This window comes from Thermobia domestica, chromosome 3 (assembly GCF_964235325.1).
Source record: "Thermobia domestica chromosome 3, izTheDome1.hap1.1, whole genome shotgun sequence".
Lineage (NCBI taxonomy): Eukaryota > Metazoa > Arthropoda > Insecta > Zygentoma > Lepismatidae > Thermobia > Thermobia domestica.
In genome coordinates this window covers 66,340,987-66,362,714 of record NC_137456.1, presented here as the reverse complement: position 1 = coordinate 66,362,714, position 21,728 = coordinate 66,340,987, and the positions used below count along the sequence as shown (strand labels likewise).

General features: G+C 36.2%; 1 protein-coding gene and 1 non-coding gene across 3 annotated transcripts in view; one reads left to right on the top strand and one right to left on the bottom strand.

The window, feature by feature from the left end:
• The window catches only part of LOC145680463 (uncharacterized), a 298,641-nt gene that overhangs the window by 22,190 nt on the left and 254,723 nt on the right, over positions 1-21,728 (top strand). The window lies entirely within an intron of this gene.
• TRNAL-AAG (transfer RNA leucine (anticodon AAG)) lies at positions 2,891-2,972 on the bottom strand. Its single transcript has one exon. It is a non-coding gene; the product is annotated as a tRNA-Leu (tRNA).

The window sequence follows — 21,728 nt, the reverse complement described above, 5'->3', positions numbered from 1 at the left end:
ATGAAAGGATGTGAAATTAACGACCTCGAAATTCGAAAGTGGCGGAACTCTTGGTCATTTTGGTCCCATCTTGAAAGCCCATTTTGACCCACTTCCCTTGACGCACAAATAGGCGCACAAAACAGGCACTAGGCGATTTGAAGGAAACGACCTCGAAATTCGTTGATGGCGGAAGAGCATTAACTTGTTCCGAAATATTTGTAGGCCCATCTTGACCCACTTCCGGTGACGCACTAAACGTACAAAACAGGCACTAAACGATGCAAAAAAAAACGACCTCGAAATTCGATAGTGAGTCATTTATCTCCCACTTTGAAGACCCGGTCAACTCACTTCCGGTGACGCGCAAGACGAGGAAATAGGCGCAGAAAACTTTAAAAAAAATAGGCACTAAACGATGCGAAGAAACGACCGAGAAATTCGATAGTGACGGAACAGTGGGTCATTTTCGTCACACCTTGGAGGCCCATTTTGACACACACGATAACGCACAAAACGTCTAAATAGGGGCACGAAACGGCATAAAACAGGCACTAGTTTGATGCGAAAGGAAGGACCTCGAAATTCGGTAGTGGCGGAGCAGTGGGTCATTTTCGTCCCACCCTCGAGGCCCATTTTGACCTACTTCTAGTGATGCACAAAACATGAAAATACACGCTCAAAACGGCACTAAACGATGTGAAGGACCTCGAAATTCGCTGGTGAATTCAAAACGACCTCGAAATAGGCCCCTATAATCCTCTGGTTCCAATTTTGAAAAAGCAACACCTCTGGCCCGCAGCCGATGAGAGCTGTATTTGGAAGTCAAACGTCTGTGAAAGTATTGCCATTCATCTCAGCGACAGCGAAAACTATGGATTTGACACTAATATCGGTCATTTTCCATTATTTTTACATGTCTCGCAATTCTCGGACAATGGTGGCTAAATTTGAAAATCATCGCTAATGAAAGTATCACCATTGATCTCAGCGACCGCGAAAACTACAGATTTGACACTAATATCGGTCATTGTGGATTATTTTTACATGTCTCGTGATCCCCATTATAATGCCCCCGTTCCTTGGCTGATGGGAGCTAAATGTGAAAGTAAACGCGATACTGAGTTTCACCATTGAGCTCAGCGACCGCGAAAACTATGGATTTGACATTAATATCGGTCATTTTCGATTACTTTTACATGTCTCGGAATTCCTCCCTCTGGTGACCCAAGGCCCGCATACAACGGTGGATGAATTTTAAAGTCATCGCTAATTGTAGTGTCACCATTGATCTCAGCGACCGCGAAAACTATGGATTTGACACTAATATCGGTCATTTTGGATTACTTTTACGTTTTGGTATCCCTTCCTCCGATAACCCCGACCCGCAGCCGAATAGGGTGAATTTGGAAGTTAATGCGATCGGAATTTCACTATTGACCTCAGCGACCGCAAAAACTATGAAATCAACAATAATATCGGTCATTTTCTACTACTTTTATAAGTCCCAGTAAACGCCTCCCTGAGACCCCGTAGTTCGAATTTTGTAAAAAAAAAAAAAAAAAAAAAAAAAAAAGCTTCGCCTTGGTGTGGGACCTGGACCAAGCTATTCGTGACCAAAATTTGGTTACTCACGGTCAACTTGTCTGGTCCCCAGGTCGGTCCCGGTAAACGTCCCCCTGAGACCCCCTAGTTCGAAATTTAAAAAAAAAACTCTTCGTGTTGATCTGGGGCCTAGACCAACCTACCCATGACCAAATTTTGAAAAGTTTCGGTCCACTCGTCTGGTTCACAGGCCGCACAAAGATAGACAGACAGGCACAAAAAAAAAACTTTATTTTATTTATATTAGAAAAGTCAGATCCGCCGTTATTGTAATAGAGCGGTGTTTGAGCGATTGATCGTAGAAATTCAAATTCCGATGAATGATAATTTCATAGGCTTGTTTAATTACAACTTTAAGCTCTTTAGTCAGTAGAGAAGAGGGCGTGAATCATGGTTCAGAGTTGATGACAATGGATTTTGGTGGGTCTGTGGGTCACAGTGGGTGAGAGTGGTTCATGGTGGGTGGTGGGTCAGAGTGGGTCAAGATGGGTCGTGGGTTACGATGGGTGGTGAGTCAATTGGTCGTGGCTAAATTTTTCATTGCCCCACACCCTCTCTGAACTACAGTGTTGAAAATTAATCAGTGAAAATCAATTGCAATTGATCAATCAATTGAAAGTAATTGCTGTAGAAATCAATTGCAATTCAATTAATTGCCAATTAATTTCAATTGCAATTGAATGACTGAATATAAATTGCAATTACTTCTCCACTGTAATTACTTCTCCACTGTAATTACTATCAATCGATTGATTAATTGCAATTGATTTTCCATTATTAATGGCCAACTGCAATTAACAATTAACCATTACTTACTTCAATTGTTAATTGCAATTAACAATTAAATTTACAGATTAATTGTTAATTGTTAATTCAATTGAAATTTGTCCAACACTGCTACGCAGCACCACTGAGATAATTTTATAGTGTTGTTAACAATTTCAACTCTTTCCACACCATTGATGAGATTTCTGAATAACACAGAGGCTTAATCTTATGGCTTTAGGTTCGATGCCTAGTTTCTTTTCCACAATCGATTGAAAACAGACGAGTGCTTAGGGTCACTGATTCGATTCCCGGTCAAATAAGTTTGTGTTGGACAACATTATGCCCGTGGGTTTTCTCGGGTACACTCGTTTCCTCCCACTTTCTAATTCCAGCAATTCTTCCATCATCATTCACTTGCTTTGATCACCGTCTCTTAATCTAAAGGGCATATTTGTAGCACGTTAAACTAAGACGATTTCATTTGAAATCGGACGCTGTTATTTGTGAAAATTTTATATAAATAAAAAGGCTACTTTTTTGGCAGCGGTGGGATTCGAACCCACGCCTCCGAAGAGACTGGTGCCTTAAACCAGCGCCTTAGACCGCTCGGCCACGCTACCACGCTAATACAAGAGCAAATCTTACTAAATATTCTTGTTTGTAAATCTACACAATGAAAATAAATCTACACTGTTGCTGATTGTTGCTACTGAACACTGCTGGGGTGTATACAGTATTCATAATGAACTACTCATGCATGGTCCATAGTAGGAAAAGAATATTGCATGTCTACATAACCATGTTACATAGCCATTCGTGTAGAAAACCATACAGATATATACTTTTTCCGTGTCATGCTATGGATCATGAACATTTATTTGTATGCTATGGATTGGTAGCTTTCAATCTGCTTTCTGCGATAAGTAATAATAAGTGATGATTTCAGATTTCCTCCGGGAAATTGGCGATTTCAATACACTGGGAGTGAAAAACAGTACTACGAAAGTACTAAGAAGCCATATTAAGGACATTAGGAGATATAACTCCGGGTGGGATTTCGTAGTTCGAACCCCACCGCTACCAGTTTAAAGTTTATCTTTCTTTCTTTAAGGCACTACGGATCTTGCTACAAAAGTAAGTGGCCGGACGAATAATATGGTTGAAAAATAAGTTCTCACACCTGAGCTGAGATATGGGGGTACAAATTCCCCACAATAATAATAGGGGGCATTTTAAAAATAATCGAAAACGATCAGTATTAGCCGGCATAACCGTGGGACGTAAAACTTAAAGATTTCATTTTCATTTTTACGACCAATATTAGAGTTGAATTCATAGTTTTTGGAGTTGCTGAGATGAATAGTGACAGTTTTAATCCAATTCAACTTCAAGGTCATACTCCACTCCTCAGGGAGGAGGCAAGATCTTAAAAGAAATCGAGAACGACAGATATTATTGTTGAATTGATAGTTTTTGAGTTGATTTTAACGGTATCAGTTTTCATGATATTCAAGTTCATCCTCAGCCCTTGAGATGAGGGTGGGAGAGGATGGTTTTTAAAAAATAGTCAGATAAGCTAGCTAATTAGTAACTGCTGTAATTATAGCAAATTAAACACATTAACATATTTTCTCTCGCTTGCGCGGCACTCTGCTTGTTGCTAGTTTTAAATATTACTTTATTGTGAATCTTTCAAAAAAATTCAAAATTTTGTCGCCCCCTAAATTCTGCGCCCTGTGCTCGAGTACAGAATAGCATGTACCTAAATACGGGCCTGCAAATAACAATGCACTAGGGTTTATATAACGTCACATACCACAAATGTGTAAAGTAAATATCCTCTCATATCCCAAGAATGTGAGGTTTTAGCTTCACCAATATTTTTTTTCAGGTTTAACCAATTTACAAAAAAAAAGAAAAAAAAAATGTTAAACCACTTGATGTACAGAACAGCCTTTTTGTGGTCATGAGTCGCTCCAGCGCCATCTGTTATCGACCGGATGAACTATTCCAACGTAGCAACATCGCCCTGTTTCTAATAGGCGTATTGTGAGCTTTCTTGACCTAGTGGCCATCATGTATTTTATTCACGCAACTCCCCAGTTCGCCTCATGACGCTGGGTACGCGCCGAAAATTGGGAAACATCCATCGGAATCGAACCCAGGACCATGTGAAAGTGAGTCCAACGCTGTAACTACTAGACTACGGTGTCCTCGCCCCCCCAAAATGTTACCCTCAAAAATATTTTGACTTCTAAGCTCAAAAAGGTTCTAAGTCGAACACATAAGTCCATGTATTAGATGATCCTAATAAGAATTAGTCCAGCTTAGAGGCCTGCACGGGACGATTTTTTTACCCTGCCCGTAAATTTACAATGTGAGGCCCGACCCGAGTCCGAAATGTGTTCTATCATTTAGACCCGAGCTCAGCCACAGCTCGTGTGATAATCAAATGAACCCGAAATAAGCGTGAATTACAGAAACAATAATTAACGCAAAATTATATTTTTATTTACAGCAATTAGAATTTTAATTCTGCACTTATACTTTAAAAGTTCTCCAGAAAGAACGTTGCGATATATATTGTTGTACAGTATTTACAAAGTTAGACCCGAGAAGGCACGAGAAATATGGTTGTATATTTAAAAATTCACAACCCGAGCCCGTGTAGACCAGCTAAAGGAGTTACACTAAAAAATATTGATAGCCGAACGTAGCAAACTAAGCCTAAAACACACTCTCAGCCCAAAATAAGGTTGCACATGAGACAAGACAGAGCTTTTCCAATAGAAACAGATAAGTTTCTTTTTTCGAAATAACACATCACTGTCACGACATATTTCCGAGACGAGATAGTCTCTCAACTCTTGCCTCATGGAAATCCAAAACATCGAAAACCTGTATTGTTATCATTTATCAAGTAGGGTAGTAGGAAACTCCTTAAAGAACAGAGAGATATGGAAAGGTCTTGGCAGAACCCAACCAAAGAAATGCCAGAGAATATCTGAGGTAGTGTTATAATAACAGATAAGTTTCCCAGGGCATTTAGTCAACTAAGATTATCATGACCTAGCAGAACCAGGAGGCAGGACAGCTGTTGATTACTCTCAGAGCCGCAACTAGTGAAGAACCAGCTAGGCACGTGGTTAGACGGGGTGCCTAACAATGTTATATAAATTAGGGACGCCGAAATTCGTATTTGTCCCGAGTGACACAAATCCTAGTGGCAGGCCTGATCACCCTTACAGCAGTTTGCCTATAATTCAAATATGGATTACGAAATACTGTGTGTGTACCAAAATTTTGCTTTCCTCTAGAGAAACACATTAAAGCAAGTTCTAATTCATTAGTCTTCTGGAATTTTCCTCATCTTTAACTCTCCCCTTAATTCGGCAGTTTACAAAAGATCCCTTAGCCCCTGGGTCTGCCATGTAGCAACATATTGAAAATGGCCGATTATGTAATACCGTTTAACTACTCTTTGCAAGTGGAATTTCCAAAATATATGAAAGTGAGTTGTATATACATTGCCAATTAATAATAATAATAATAATAATAATAATAATAATAATAATAATAATAATAATAATAATAATAATTATTATTATTATTATTATTATTATTATTATTATTATTATTATTATTATTATTATTATTATTATTATTATTATTATACGTACATTGTATGTTTTCTCCAACAGTTTAAAATCAATACAATAATAGTATATTTTTCTTTTGGCCCACATTTTAGGTGAATAATTCTGAAAATTCGTGGAAGTGAATATAACAATGTTTGTATTGTGTTCGTATAATAGTCCCAATCTCCATTTTAAAAAGTTTTTTGACTTTTATCTTAAAGTATTTAGAAATTAAATGTGATAAAATTTAATGTCTTCAAACTTTTCGGATGAAATTTTCAAAAACTAAATAAATAAATGAGGTAACTCATCATACATAAAGTCTACATATTTATCATACTTTTGTGACGTGTTGTTAATTTTGTTTTACAAAATGAAATAAAAGATAAATTTTCTCTTCCACCACCCCTTTGGGATGAACTGTCCCAAAAATTCATGCAAGTATGTATTCTGTATATGTGAAAAGCTTCCAAACTATCTAATTTCGTGACCCTGTATTAAATTTTTCAAAATATTACATGTAATAGATAATCGATTTCATCAATATGATGCTATGTATTAAGACGTTATGATGTTACAAGTTTCGTACCAAGTATTTTTGTTATCTAATAGTCTTATTAGATAGTCTTTTTAGTGTATATTCTAGTAATTCTGCGTATGTTAATGTATCGCTGTAGTCAAAAAATAATAATGTACTCTAACTTCAATGCAGAATAGCTGAACCAGTTTGCTCACTTTTCTTTCCTTTTCAAAAATATAAAATGCTCACGTCATCACAACAACGAGTTCTAGGATCATTACCCAGTGCAATACCAGATTTTGATGAGTCATGAGAACTTCTCAGGTCACGAACAAGCAACATTTTGGTTCAAAATCTCTGAAAATGCGAGTGCTTTACATTCATTTTGTTTCTTCCCAGAGTCGATAAGGAGAGTTACAGCAAGTCTCCGCCACTTCAATGGCTTTTTTTAAGTTCATCTCAATTTTTTTTAACTTTCTTGAACAGGTGAGAAAAAAAAGTATCGACCTCCAGCTGTACAAAACGGAAGAAGGGAGAAAAAATTCAAGTGAAGTTATTTGTCGACTGATGCCAGTTTGAAAGGCGATTCACTGGGCCATGAAATTTGATCCTTCTTTCGGAGATAGCGGAGATCACGCCAGTAGCGACAAGTTTTTCCACCCATCCTCCAAATTTCTTTTATTGTTCTTTCTAGTTTTTTTTTTTTTTTTTTAAATCCTTGTTAACACTATTTTGTTTGTGGATTATCTTTCACTAGAAGGCTTCTCCTATAAACACGAATTCATTCTTGTATAAATGTTCTTTTGAATTTACATTTGAGCCTCTTCTAGGAGTTGAAAGTTGGAGGGTTTACGTGTCTTGGGGATTATGCTAAGGTACAGCGTTTATGGCGTTTGAAGGTGGTGGTTAGGATTCCATGTAAACGCTGTTAGCAAGTGAGAGGGCTACGGTGTTGTCACGTCTTCAGTCATCTTACTCACTTACTCGCATTGTACTGTGTTTGCTCAACCAAGCCTTTTTTATCATTTGGCAACATCGCGACACTGCGTTCGTTTCATTCGCTTAGTCCACATGCCATCGTTTGTGTCCAGGCTTTGGTTTCCAGCACGGTGGCTCAGTGCTGGAGCATATACTTCCAGGGCGTGGAATCTCTGCTCCCTGGTTCCTGGTATACATAAATAACTTTTTCATTGATTGATTGATTTTAATTTGCAGTATTTTGAATAGATGCAAATAGATGCACAGAATAGATGCATGCAGCTATAATAATAATAATAATAATAATAATAATAATAATAATAATAATAATAATAATAATAATAATAATAATAATAATAATAATAATAATAATAATAATAAACGTGGAGAAAGTGAAATGCATACAGCAGAACCGTATATTCTAGAGCAGCGTTTCCCAACCTTTTTCAACTTGCGGCACACTACGGGTATTACTTGGATTCTCGCGGCACACTTATAGATATTATTATTTGTAAATATGAAACACAGTGGTATTTTTTCTGTGATTACTTATCTCCTTCTCACAGAAAAGAAAGCTCTATCACTGGTTTTTCCCCCGTGGTAAATCGTTATGCTTATTTTTCATTCTAATTTAAAAATAGAAAATTGCAATGAAATATTGGACTCAGGTTTTCAAAAATATGGTTTCTTTATAAAAACTGGATCCAACCTACTACTAAGAAGGAAGATCACTAAATACCGAACGAACAAACAAATCTCTTTTACTTTTAAAACACAAATGTAGGTAATTTGTTGAAAGAAGTGAATGATATTTTAAATTTTCAAGTTACAAAATAGTCTGCAACAATAAAGAAGCAATAATGGTCAGAACAATGATAACAAATACTTTTTTCAACATTAGAAATGTACAGAATAGTAACCCGGTATGAAACTTAAAATTGTAGATTCATAATAGTTTCATAGTAATGTGAAACACAAATATACATTTTTCCCTACGTTTTGCAATTTGATTGCTATAAAATTAATAATTTTGCTTCGATTTCTCGCGGCACACCAGTGGCCCATTCACGGCACACCAGTGTGCCGCGGCACACCGGTTGGGAAACGCTGTTCTAGAGCCTAACCGAAAAGAAATAGAAATTGCTATAAAGAAATGAAAAAAAAAAAACACAAATCTTTGGGTGTAGATGAAATTCCTGCTGATTTAATTTTAGCTGTAGAGGAAAAACTGTGGAATGAAATACACAATTTCTGTGGAAAAGCTAATTTTGGCTGGAGAGGAAAAGCTCTGGAAAGAGATACACATATTCCTGTTGAGCTCATTTAAGCTGGAGGGGGAAAGCTGAGGAATAAGGTACACAAACTCATTCTCCTTGTCTGGAAAAAAAGAAGGAATTGGTACAAGAGTGAAAAGAATCAATCATTTTTTTCCCAAAAGAATCAATCAAGAAAGGCGACAAAATTGATAGTAATAATTAACGATGTATCTCTCTTTTGTCAACATCCTACAAAATCCTCTCAAAGAATAATAGATCAATTTCTTGAGTGGAAACCTCACATTAACGCTGTATATAAGAAAGCGTTCTGGTCTTTGCATTCACTCACTAGACTAAAGAAAATTCTACCCACTGAAACAAAGCTACTACTTGTAAAATCTCTAATATTTCCTCACCTTGAATATTTTGATGTAGCCCTATCAGACTTAAATGAAGAATTAGCGTATCGTTTGCAACGTATCCAAGATGCCTGTATACGGTTTGCTTATAATCTCAAACGATCATATCATTTAACTCCATACTACAGAAAGCTGGGCCTTTTGAAACTTGCCAATAGACGTTATTTGCATCGGCTCACACTTCTCTTTAAGGTTTTGCGGTTTGAACAACCTTCCTACTTACTTCAACGCTTGCAACCACTAAATGCTCACCACGATCACAATACAAGATCAGGTGTAAATAAACTCCTTTCTCTTCCCCTACATTCGTCAAAATTCTACTCAAATGCGTTCTTTGCATCCACGATCCGTGCATGGAATGACCTCTCATCCAACACAAGGCAATCACAGACAATCTATTTAAGAAGTCGGTTGAACAGACTCACCATAAATCAATCAAGGCTTACTAACATCTGAAAGAAATGCTGATTTTTATTGTTCCAATCTTTTATTTGTTCTTTTGTTCACTAAATGAATGTGACTATATTATGTGGTTATTTGTTATAATCCATGTGTGCAGGTGATGTGATACATGTGTGTATGTGTGTGATTGGGAGTGTTTTATATATTTTATACATATTTTATTATTATTATTGTATTACAAATCATAATCATTGCATGGTTAAGTGGGAGACAAGACATGATTAGCCTTAAGACTAAATAAATAAAATAAAATAAATATACTGTTGAAAAAATTGATCCCAAATCCAGATAAAAACATTGGAGACTATCAGTGCAGATTTAGGCGAAATCGATCAACTATCGAACAGATATTTATCATTCAAAAATACTCAAAAAGAAGTGGGAATACAATACAGTACTCTAATACACAATTATTTATTGATTTCAAAAAAAAAAAAAAAAAAGCCTACAACTTTGTCAGCAGGGAAAACATTGTATAACATTCCCACCTAATTCAAATACCGAAAAAGCGAAGATGTGTTAAAATCAATCCTAGAGTAAACTCTGAATAGGAAAATACTTGTTCAAGGGCCTAGAACTGAATGGTACTCACTACGTTATGGCTTATGCAAATGTAAATCTGATATGTGATGATATGGGGACAATATAAAGAAATAAAGAGGCCTGTAAGAACATGAGTCTAGAGGGAAACCCAAACAAAACTAAATAACTTACATGAAAGTTCGCCGTGACCGTAATACTGCAAACTATGGAAATGTTAAAATATCAAATAATATTTTCGATAAAGTATTTACTTTCAAATATCTAGGATGAACAATAACAGAGCACGAAGAAATTAAATGTCGACTGAAAGCGGGAAATTCATTTTATCATTCAATTCAAAATCTTTTGTCTTCGCGAAACCTGTCGAAGATTTCGCAGCTTACGATAATTACGCCTGTTGTACTGTATGGTTGGGAAATAGAGTCGCTTTTCGAGGAAAGAATACAGACGGAAAGTATTTGAAAATACAATCCTGAGGCAAATATTCGGACCCAGGACGGACGGGAAAATTTCGTAGCGATAAACTGCATAAATTATACGGTTTACCTAACATTGTTAGGGTCATCAATCCTATCAGGGTCAAGTGGGTAAGTCATGTATCCAAAATAAAAGAAAATAGAAACACTTTCAAAATTTTAGCTAGAAACCAATCGGGAAAAGACCATTAGGAAGAACTAGGCCCAGATGGGAGGACAATATTGAGATAGTTCTCGCAGAAATAAGAATACGAAATAGAAACTGAATCCAGTTGGCTAAGAACAGAAGACAATGGAGAGCTTTTTTAAATGCGGCATTGAACCTGGTTCCATAGGCCATACAGTTAGTTACTGCGTTAAAATTAGTAGTGGGCACAAAAACCGTTTTTTCGGTTTTAGGAAAACCGAAACCGGTTTTTGAAAATTTCTTCAAAAACCGGTTCAGTTTTTCGCCGAAATCGGTTATCGGTTTTATCAAAACCATTTCCGTTTTTTTTCCAAAATGGATTCTATTTCAGACCAGAGTAGTGTTTCGTTGTTCTCCGGAAACCGATTCCGTTTCCACAGAAATAGTTTTATGTGTTTGCCAATAGTTTTCACCGAAACTAGTTTCGGTGAAAACAGAACCGGTTTTGGAGAAAACCGAAACCGGTTTCAGTGATAAACCGAATCGGTTTTGGAGAAAGCAGAAATGCCGGTTTTTCGGATTTCGGTTTTTCTAAAAAAAACCGGTTTTGCCCATTCCTAGTTAAAATATTGTACGTCAAGGTGAGGGGCTGCAAACACTTTCGGTATAAGCGTATTACGAACGCTTCATATTGTTTCAGGCTATTCTCGGTGTGAAACCTCGTGGACAAGAAATGTTCCTACTCGAACTTTAGTTTGCGATTCATTTAAACATATCTTAATAGTTTTTTTTTTCAGTATTCCAAATTTCTGTAGGAATGCTGTACAATGTTTTCATCCTAATTGAGTCGTAGGCCTGTCTAAAATCAATAATTATTGATATACCAAGGTATTGTAATTCCATTTCTTTTCGAGTATTTGGTGAATGGAAAATATCTGGTCGGTAGTTGATCGATTTCCCTTAAATCCACACTGATAATCTTGAATAATTCCATATGCGTATGAAGTCAATCTTGATAATAGAATGTTTGAGAGAATTATATTAGTAATTGCACTTCTACATATCTATCTTAAATAGAATGTTTGTCGTTATCATGATAAATTACAGTGGAGAGTTCTCATCAAAAGAAATAAATATAAAATCTTCATAAATACTGAGAAAAAAGAAATCTCTCACGTATGTATCATTGAAATGATCGTGGTTGCATCAGTTACTGTTACTTGTGAAACCCAAGAAAATGAAAAATGCATCTAAAGAACAATATAAGTGACAATGCATTTTTGATAGAAGCTTACTTTGGGTCCCTGATCATACTAGAGACAAACAAGCTTAAGTAAGTGGAAGTTTATCTTTCGGTGTTATAAACGAATATGGTCGCAGATAACACTGATAAAAGAGCAGTCACGAATCACATGCTCGTTTCTCACACTAATTTCTTATGTATAATGGTTCAAAAGAATAATAAAAATATAGTTAAGTTTCTCTATTATTTCGTAGAGAATTTCCAAAATCCGTACAAGTGAACAGCATTCTTATACTGTATATAAAATTTTGTACTTATATATATATATATATATATATATATATATATATAACAGCTCAGGGGGATCAGATAATCGTCCCTACACTGTATTAGGGAATTTTCAAAATACGTGCAATTGAACATCTTCATATCTTGTGTTAACAAGCTCCCATATACCAAGTCTCGTGTCGGTATTTCTATTGGTTCAAGAAAAGTCTAATTCTCCCATTATATTAAATAGTCGTGCAAGTGAATTATACGTGTTCTATTTTTTCAATTTCCGTTAAACTACCAGAGGAGGACCCTGTGAGATAACGAAACGAAGATCAGGTAAAGATGTTCATTCAACATTTATCATTCTCCACACCAATAGAGAGACCTTGAAATTTAGCCATTGAGAAATAGTATTCGTGAAAACATATCAAATGGAATCAAGCCAATTCTAAAAGGATATAATACAGCCACAATTCGTTCAAGTGAATTATATGAAGGCCATTTCTGTCATACCTCCGTAAAGTCATCAGAGGAAAACTGTGAGATAACGAAACGAAGATAAGTTAAAGGTATTCATTGAATGTTTCCCATTGTGCACACCGATAGATAAGACTCTGCCATTCAATCATTGTGAAGTAGCGAGCGTGAAAACATATCGAGTTGCAATAGAAGTGACAGTCAATTCTAAAAGGACCATAATACAGCCGCAATTCATAGTTGAATGTGTAAGAATTACGACAGACAAGGGCGCCCATCAGGGGGGACAAGATGGGGCGCTCGCCCCCCTAGAGGAAATTGTACTTCGGAACATCGAAAATCCAATAGAATTTTTAGAATAGTTACATCAAAATTTGAAACTATATTTGAAATGTCACTTATACTTGCCCCCCTTGGAAACCACAACATGGGCGCCCTTGACGACGAAAGCTTTATAAGTGATGACTGTGTGTGTGAGTGCTGCAGTGAGTTTAAAGAAGGGCTTATCGATGAACACGACGCGAGTAGCCAACGATGGAAATCTGTGGCGGCAGAAGATCTTGATACACACATGAATCATATGGTTAGCGAAAAGTGCAAATTATGATTTCAGAACTGTCTGGTCTCGAAATTGCAGGGAACTCGTCAGTCGCCTGGATAAATTATACATTACATAGTTCACACTTGGTGAGCGCTTCGATTGCGGTCGACATGTTTTAGCTCTAGCTACCCGACAATGATTGAATGACAGGGTCTATCTAGCGGTATAGAGGATAGGTGAGGTGCAATGAACAGATTTTTCTTATATCCGTTACGTCAACTCACATTCTGCTGTGGTGGCTTAACCGAGATTGAGAAAAAATTAGCCCTTATATATTTGTAATCTATAGTCAAATGTTCCATACAGTAATCAAATTTCCGCACCTTTACTTTATTCCACCTTTTACACTATAGTTCCGTTTCAGATGAACAAACGATGCTTTTATGTAGCCTTTAACATCTGTCATTGCAATGAAGACATTCGTGAAAGTGCAATTAAAATTTGACAAGTAGTTTTGCGCTATTGTTGTCCAATATGTATATTTACACATCACTTCTTTTTAGTGTTATTAGATTAGCCTGTTCGATTTTATGATATTTTCTGTCTCTTTAAACTTGTATGTGTTCTTTGTTGATCCTATGATGTTTTGTGTGTGACGCTAGTAAAAAAAGAGACAACGTTGTGCTTTCTAATTCATAAACGCCAGGCGAAGAATGTTGTAAATAAATGTGACTTGCCATTGACCCTGACAAGAAATAAAAGAAGAAAAAATCTGCATCAAATGAGACATCTGTATGCAGATCTCACATTTAACACACAACAGTATCTCTTGTATGTGCTGTTAACAAACACAAACAATAGAGAACTAAAGAGTAAACAGTATCCAGACTGGGATTAAAATATCTTTTTACTTAACCTTGAAAGAAAATAGAAGATACGTTCATTTAGTTTAAAAGGATGTGAACCAAGCATGCGTAGGTGAGTGATTCATGTTCTCGGTTCTCAATTTGCAGAACCACGGTTCGGAACCGGGTTTCTTCAGTTTTATTCCTGTTTATCAGGCAAATACAGGAATATTATCCTTTTATGTATATGTAGGTCCTTATCGAGTGCCATTCACTTTTTACCCCATTGTTGTTATTGATTATTGGATACTCTATCTAGTGTACATTTTCCTCGCAAACTATAATATATACAGGGTGGTTGTAAAGTCATTACCTATTTGTAACAATGAATATTTCAAAATGTAAACAATCTATCACATTTTTTTTTCATTGAATACATTATTAGGGTGTACCATTTGGTTACTAAGTTACATTTCAAAGTATGTGCACGCATTTTCCACATACTTCTGGAATCTTCTAGGAATGGAATCCGTGACTCTTCTTACCATCTCAAATGAAACATTCGCAAACCCTTCGCTAATATTTTGTTCAAGAGTGTTAATATTCCTTGGTTTTAAATTGTACACTTGTTCCTTACCCCAACCCCAAAGGAAGAAGTCGCATGGGGGTTAGATCGGGGCTGCGTGCAGGCCATTTTATCTCTGCACTTGCACCACCCACCTCCAAACTTCATACCTGGCGGCAATTTTAGCTCTATCTTCTACGCTGTGTACAGCAGCCATTTTCCGGTTTTCACTGGATCAACTTCTGAAATCATAAATGGTAAACCTCAAATTAGTAAACAGTATTGCATGCCAGCTTGAGCTGAAGCTACTTTCTAGGATAATCTAAATGAAAAATAGGTATTGAATTTACAATATTTTTTCTTTTCTTTTCTTTCTTTTCTTTTTCTTCTCTTTTTTTTTAATTCAGAAAACCAAGCAGAGTCTATTTCTGCATATAGGAAATGAAAAGTTTCATAAAATTAATCTTAAGATATCTCCTACTATTCAGTACCTTTTTACTAGTATTGTCCAAGAGACGAGTAAATTTTAGTCTCGTCTCGAGAAACGAGACGAGAAATGCATATTCAAATTCGAGACGAGACAATTGATTTCTCGAATCTCTTGAGCAATGCAAATCTCAAATATTATTTTAGTGTTACGTGATTCATGATATAAAAACTATAAATTGATAAAGTGATTTCATAAACACAATGAAGAGCGTTTATCAACGTTTAAAGATATACAAGTCATTACACAATATATTCCAAGAATAAATATTGTTTAAATGTTATTACACACACACTTTGTGGACCTCGTGACGTTAAAGCATTCTGATAACTTGTAGGTTAAAGCATTCTGATAACTTGTAGGTTAAATTATTCTGATAACTTGTAGGTTAAAGCATTCTGATAACTTGTAGGTTAAATTATTCTGATAACTTGTAGGTTAAAGCATTCTGATAACTTGTAGGTGAAATTAACAAGAAAAATAAGGACATTAAATTTTGTATATATCAATTTATAAAATGAGCCGAGACTATTAAAAAAAAAAAAAGCTGTTCTCGAGAATCGATATCGAGAAAAAAAATATAAAATGAGACGAGAAAACCTAATGAACAATTTTATTCTTGGACTCTTGCTGAGCATATGTTTCGTACCATCCAAAACACGTTATTCTCGAAAATCCGGCTTTCTTCAGGTTCAAAGGTTACCGGATTTTTTGAAAGTCAATCTCTAGTAAGTTGATTTTATTTCCAAGTCCACCACTGCCTATCTATTTAGAGAATTCAAGTTAAGCTACTTGAATTAAGAGATGGCGATCTCTGATGTAAAAAGCCGGAAATAATAATAATGGAAGCCAGTGGCGAACACAAAGTACTGTCAAAAGAGGAGTTCAAGCTTACAACTTCGTATCATTTCAGTTATATCTTAATATGGTACATCTGTACTTTTTGCATAATATCTTGCTCAAACAGTGGCGAACCTTGCCTTGGGCCAGGGGGTCTAGTCCCCCCAGGTTTTTTGAGTGACAAAAATAATTTAAGCTATTATTGATGTATTTTTGAAGGTTTATAGTAAACTCATAATATACCTATCATAGACTGGGTTCTGGCCAGTCCCCCCCAGTTTTTACCTTCTAGATGGGGCATTGCATGATAGTTCTTGTCAGTAGCCCTGACCCATTGTTTACAGCACCTGGAATAAATGTAAACTTCAAATTCCCTCTGTAGGGGACACTTCTTTCCTACTCGAGTGTTGCTGTTGGACTGGAACAAAATTAAAATGTAAAATCTACGCAATGCCAAATGATATGGAACGTTTTGTAGCCAGTGGCGGATTTAACCCGGAGCCGGGGACCTTGGCCCCCCAGTTTTCTGAGTGACAAAAATAATTTAAGCTATTATTTATATATTTTTCAAAGTTTATAGCAAACATTATATCTATCTATATCTATATCTATATCTATATCTATATCTATATCTATATCTATATCTATATATATATATATATATATATATATATATATATATATATATATATATATATATATATATATATATATACCGTATATACCTATCATAGTCTGGGTTCTGACTGCCCCCCCCCCTTAGATCCGCCTCTGTGCTTAAGGGAAGTTAAAACCCGGAAATCCACCTTGCGGACGCCACTGATATAACAGGCAATGTTCTGAACAACAAATCAGCGAATTATCTTTCGCCTGCTATAGCACCAAGGAGGTTTATATTTATTTATTTATTTATTTATTTATAAACAAGTTCTTTCAACGTTTAGACTCTACCTACGCCGTAATAATATTCCTTTGCCTACCAGAAACAGGCGTCACTCCTGCTTCCTCCATATAATATTATTATTCTCCCAGTATGTTTCTAATTATTGTTCCTCTTTCACACGTAAAAAATCTGTATATTCACTTCCTGTCTGTGTGTAAGAAGTTCCTGGTAACCTGCAATATGTAGTCGTACAACAGTTACAAAGCGACCGACCATTGTGATAATAATAACAACAATAACACCAACTACAAAAGGAAGATTTAATTAAGTTATTTTTTAACATGAAGTCATCTGTAGGCTACACAACACTTTTTTTCTCTCTCTCCTCTGGAACAGATTTTCTTTAAAAAAATGTGATTATACTGCAGAATACTGGTTTTGCTTCTTGCGTGCCTCATTCAGATCAACAGGTCACGAAGTACATTTCAGTCTTCTTCTTCTTCTTCTTTACCTCGCAAATGCGTTTCTGAGTGAAACTGTGCTCTTGTAGAAGGAAATTTTCGTTCAACTATATACTGCAGGCATCAAAGCATATTAGATTTGGTCTAACGTTTTGTTGTTGACTGGTTAGTCTACATTTACATAAAACGTGCAAAACTAACATACTACATGTAGTATATTACATCTCTGACCATAAATATATTTTTATGGATTAACCTCAGGCAGGACACTGTGTTACTAGGCCTATTCAAGTTTATAACATCTTGATCATGAAGCATCATGCGAACGTGTTACGCATTACATTTTAGAAGTTTCTATTTCAAATAAACTGCAGTTGGTAAAAGTATTTGAGAGCATGTTGACTGCGATGCAAAACATACGAGATATTTGGTTTTATTTATTGAGCAGCAGAAGTATCCGTTCTGAACACAAAGTGAATAGTATGAAACATGTAACACAGTAGTGTAATTTGGGTTGTCTAACTTGAAGGCTTCTGACAAGGAACCAATCCAATTTGGTGAATTTAGTTGCAAAAAATGATTGCTAGCACTGGATTCAGGACCAAAAGAAACAGGAAAGAAGAGGGTGTTTAGTGGCAAACCATATACAGGGTGGGAGATAAATGAGGGCAGAGTGCGAGGATAGAACGTAGAAAATGTCTAGAAATGCCATGTTAATATTGAAATGAGTAGAGGGATTGAGGTCAAATTTTAGATAGGAGGAATGCATGTGGAGCTCCACTGAATAGCCGTAATGTGAACAGTGTTTTGACTAGCAACTGTATGTAACTGGTTGTGAGAAAAGTCACCAGTGTTACAACCTGCAAATTTTGTTGGATGGCGTCATTAATATATCAAAACTGTAAATGGGACAGGTGTCTTTATCCAATGTACAACTCCAGCATTCATCTAATGGAGCTACTCATTCCGTTACACGTTGCAAACATTCTTCTTGATGTTCCAAAATTCGATTCTATCTCTTTCTATCTCTTTCTTGCATACAACGTGTTCATGGACCGTACTACAAGGTCTCTAGTTTCTCATTCACGTCATCTGAACGACAGTATTGACACATTGCCATACGTCTCCTGTTACAGAGGTCTCAAATTGCATTGGCCATTATTGATTTCAGTAGACTGTGTGCGTCAAGAGCCATATGTCACATGACCCCTTTCCCGTATGTTCTTCTTGTGCTAAGTCCAACATGGCGGCTTTTCAGATGTCCCCCATGATTCATATTACACCTATTCGGTGGAGCTCTACATGCATTCCTCATATCCAACATACATTTTTTACGTTCTATCCTCGCACTTTGCCCTCATTTATCTCCCACCCTGTATATGGTTTGCCACTAAACACCCTCTTCTTTCCTGTTTCTTTTGGTCCTGAATCCAGTGCTAGCAATCATGTTTTTGCAACTAAATTCACCAAATTGGAATGGTCCCTTGTCAGAAGCCTTCAAGTTAGACAACCCAAATTACACTACTGTGTTACATGTTTCATACTATTCATTTTGTGTTCAGAACGGATACTTCTGCTGCTCAATAAATAAAACCAAATATCTCGTATGTTTTGCATCGCAGTCAACATGCTCTGAAATACTTTTACCAGCTTCAGTTTATTTGAAATAGAAACTTTCAAAATGTAATGCGTAACACGTTCGCATGATACGTCATGATAACGATGTTATAAACTTGAATAGGTTTAGTAATTCAGTGTTCTGCCTGTCAGTAGTAAGGATTTGCGTTCCAAAAAACATTATACACCTGATATTATTTTAGCTCATAATTGGTATGGCGACAAGAAGCCTTCTGCTGTTAAATATGATGCGGACAAAACTTTTTAAAAAATAAATATTTTAATTAAATAAAGACAGTTGAACTTCCATAACTCAAATTCCTTAATAACTCGATTCTTTTCACATTCTCTTTAACTATCCATAATATTCAATATTAAAAGGACCTCTATGCAAGGGCGCCGATCCCGGGGGGCTTGGGCCCCTTTACTGTATTTATAAATTTACAATATTTGGCATAATTTGAATGCAATTTGTTTTAAAAATCCTCATATATACTGTCTGCATCTTAATGGGCTCCCCCAAATTTACAGAGAAATTGGCGCCCTTACCTCTATGAGTTGAATTTTTAAAAATTACATCCTCCATAAGTCGAATTTTAAGGGTTTCATAATCACATTTAAATACCTCGGTAACTCGAACTTTGGTATCTGAGAATCTCTACAAGTCGAAGTTAACCTTCTATAATTCGAATTTCTCTTAATGTGACCTCGATATCTCGAAGCTATAACTCTATGCTTTTATGTAATTATCATTGTTGCTAGTCCTGTCGTTGTTGCTAATGTGTACTGTAATTGTGTTTTACTCATGTTTGGACATGAAAGCCCCTCCACCCAAACAATATTTTTACTAGTCATTTAATTTAAGGAGCTTTCACAACTTCAAAGTTCTAGAGACAGAACGAATAAAACTTCGAAGTTAGAGAGGTTATATTATCACTTTTAATAAGGAACGCAGAACTTCGATATCTCGAATTTTTGTTGTGGCCACTTTGATAACTTGAACTTCGATTACTCGAAAAACTCGATAGCTCGAATTTTTGTCTATTTTCTTTAGCTTCGAGTTATTTAGGGCCCACTAAACTTATTTTCATTTTAGTGTATAATTGATAATAAGTACAATTTTAACTAGCTTTGTTTTTTTCGTAAAGAAAAAATATTATACATTATTAAAGCACGGTAAACAAATTTGAAAAAAGAAGAGGAAGAAATGGCTATGTGTGACTAAGTTGCAAATCTATGTGCTTCCTTCACATATGGCCCTAGGTTCGATCTTCGGTGGGGATTTCTTGCCTCGGTATAAAGACTGACAAGTTCATATTTCACTTTAAACAGTAGGTCATGTCCCATGTCACCTGGATGCTGACTAAATACGTTAAATTACAATCAAGGAACCAGCCAACCAGTCTCTGTCAGTGACGGATCTAACCTGGGGACCGGGGCTCACCCCCCCCCCCATTTTTGGAGTAAGTTATTTTTATATATTTTTGAAAGTTTATAGTAAACTCATGATATACCTATCATAGTCTGGGCTCTGAATGGTCCCTCAGTTTTTACCTTCCAGATCCGTCACTGGCCTCTGTATTCATATTCACTAAGTTGTTCATGACCGCGAATTACTTTACGATTCTCTTAACAAATCGAAACCAAGTTATGTTAGTTTTGTTGTATGTACGTCATACGGTTACTTTTAATTGGGCAATATGTGGTCGTCAGTACATCTACTTCTAACGCAATCACTTCTGGATTTCCAGACTGGAGTTTGATCATTCTTAACTCAAGTAGCTCTACTGATTGTCTGGCAATCATGATGTCAACACTGAAAGAAAGCTTTGAAATCTTTGAGTTTAACGTCTCACGATTATGCCCTTTAGGCTAAGGAAGACGATGATTAAAGCAAGTGAATGATGGTGGAAGAATTGGTGGAATGAGAAGGTGGGAGGAAACTTGAGTACCCGGAGAAAACCCTTAAGCACAATGTTAGCCACCACAAACTTATTTGGCCGGGGATCGAAGCAGAAAACCCACGCACTAAAGGTAAGCGCTCTACCAGTGAGCCACCGTGCCCTCCACACAAAAGAGAAGCAAGTCCTGAAAGCAGATCAAATTATTTATGTATATTTAATAACCAATTATAAAACTACCATATTTTTTGTATTTTAAAAAAATCAGAAAGAGTACAATAAATTACATAAATTTTCAGTTTTCTTAAGCTGCTGTGACCTTACGTAGCACAAACGCTAACCTCTTGTTCGAGCGGTCCTGGATTCAATTCTCTCTGGAGACACTCGGTCGAAAAGTTGTAAAAGCCTTTTCCACTCAGCCAACCAGGTAATGCCGTGATGATATATAACAAAAAAGTCCCAGACCGCTTCCTTCCTTCCCCATTCCTTTCTTCCTCCTGAACTTCCGCGGGTAGTATGCTCGCCAAGGGAGCACCATCTCTCACACTTTTACGAGCTTTTTAGGCTATAGACATCACTAATGTCCAGAAATATAATTACTGTAATTTTTTAACCTGCATACTTTCCCCAAAACTTTTGGTTTAAATTAACCAAAATAAATACGAGGGCCATTGCAAAACTCATGGCAACTATTTTTTTTTCTCGAAAATGGTAACAAACAAAAAAAAATATATCAAATATGCAAATGGAAGGTTAGTTCATATATAAACATTACCTGTAGGGATATGAATGAACACACACGCACACATGGCAACTATATTTTT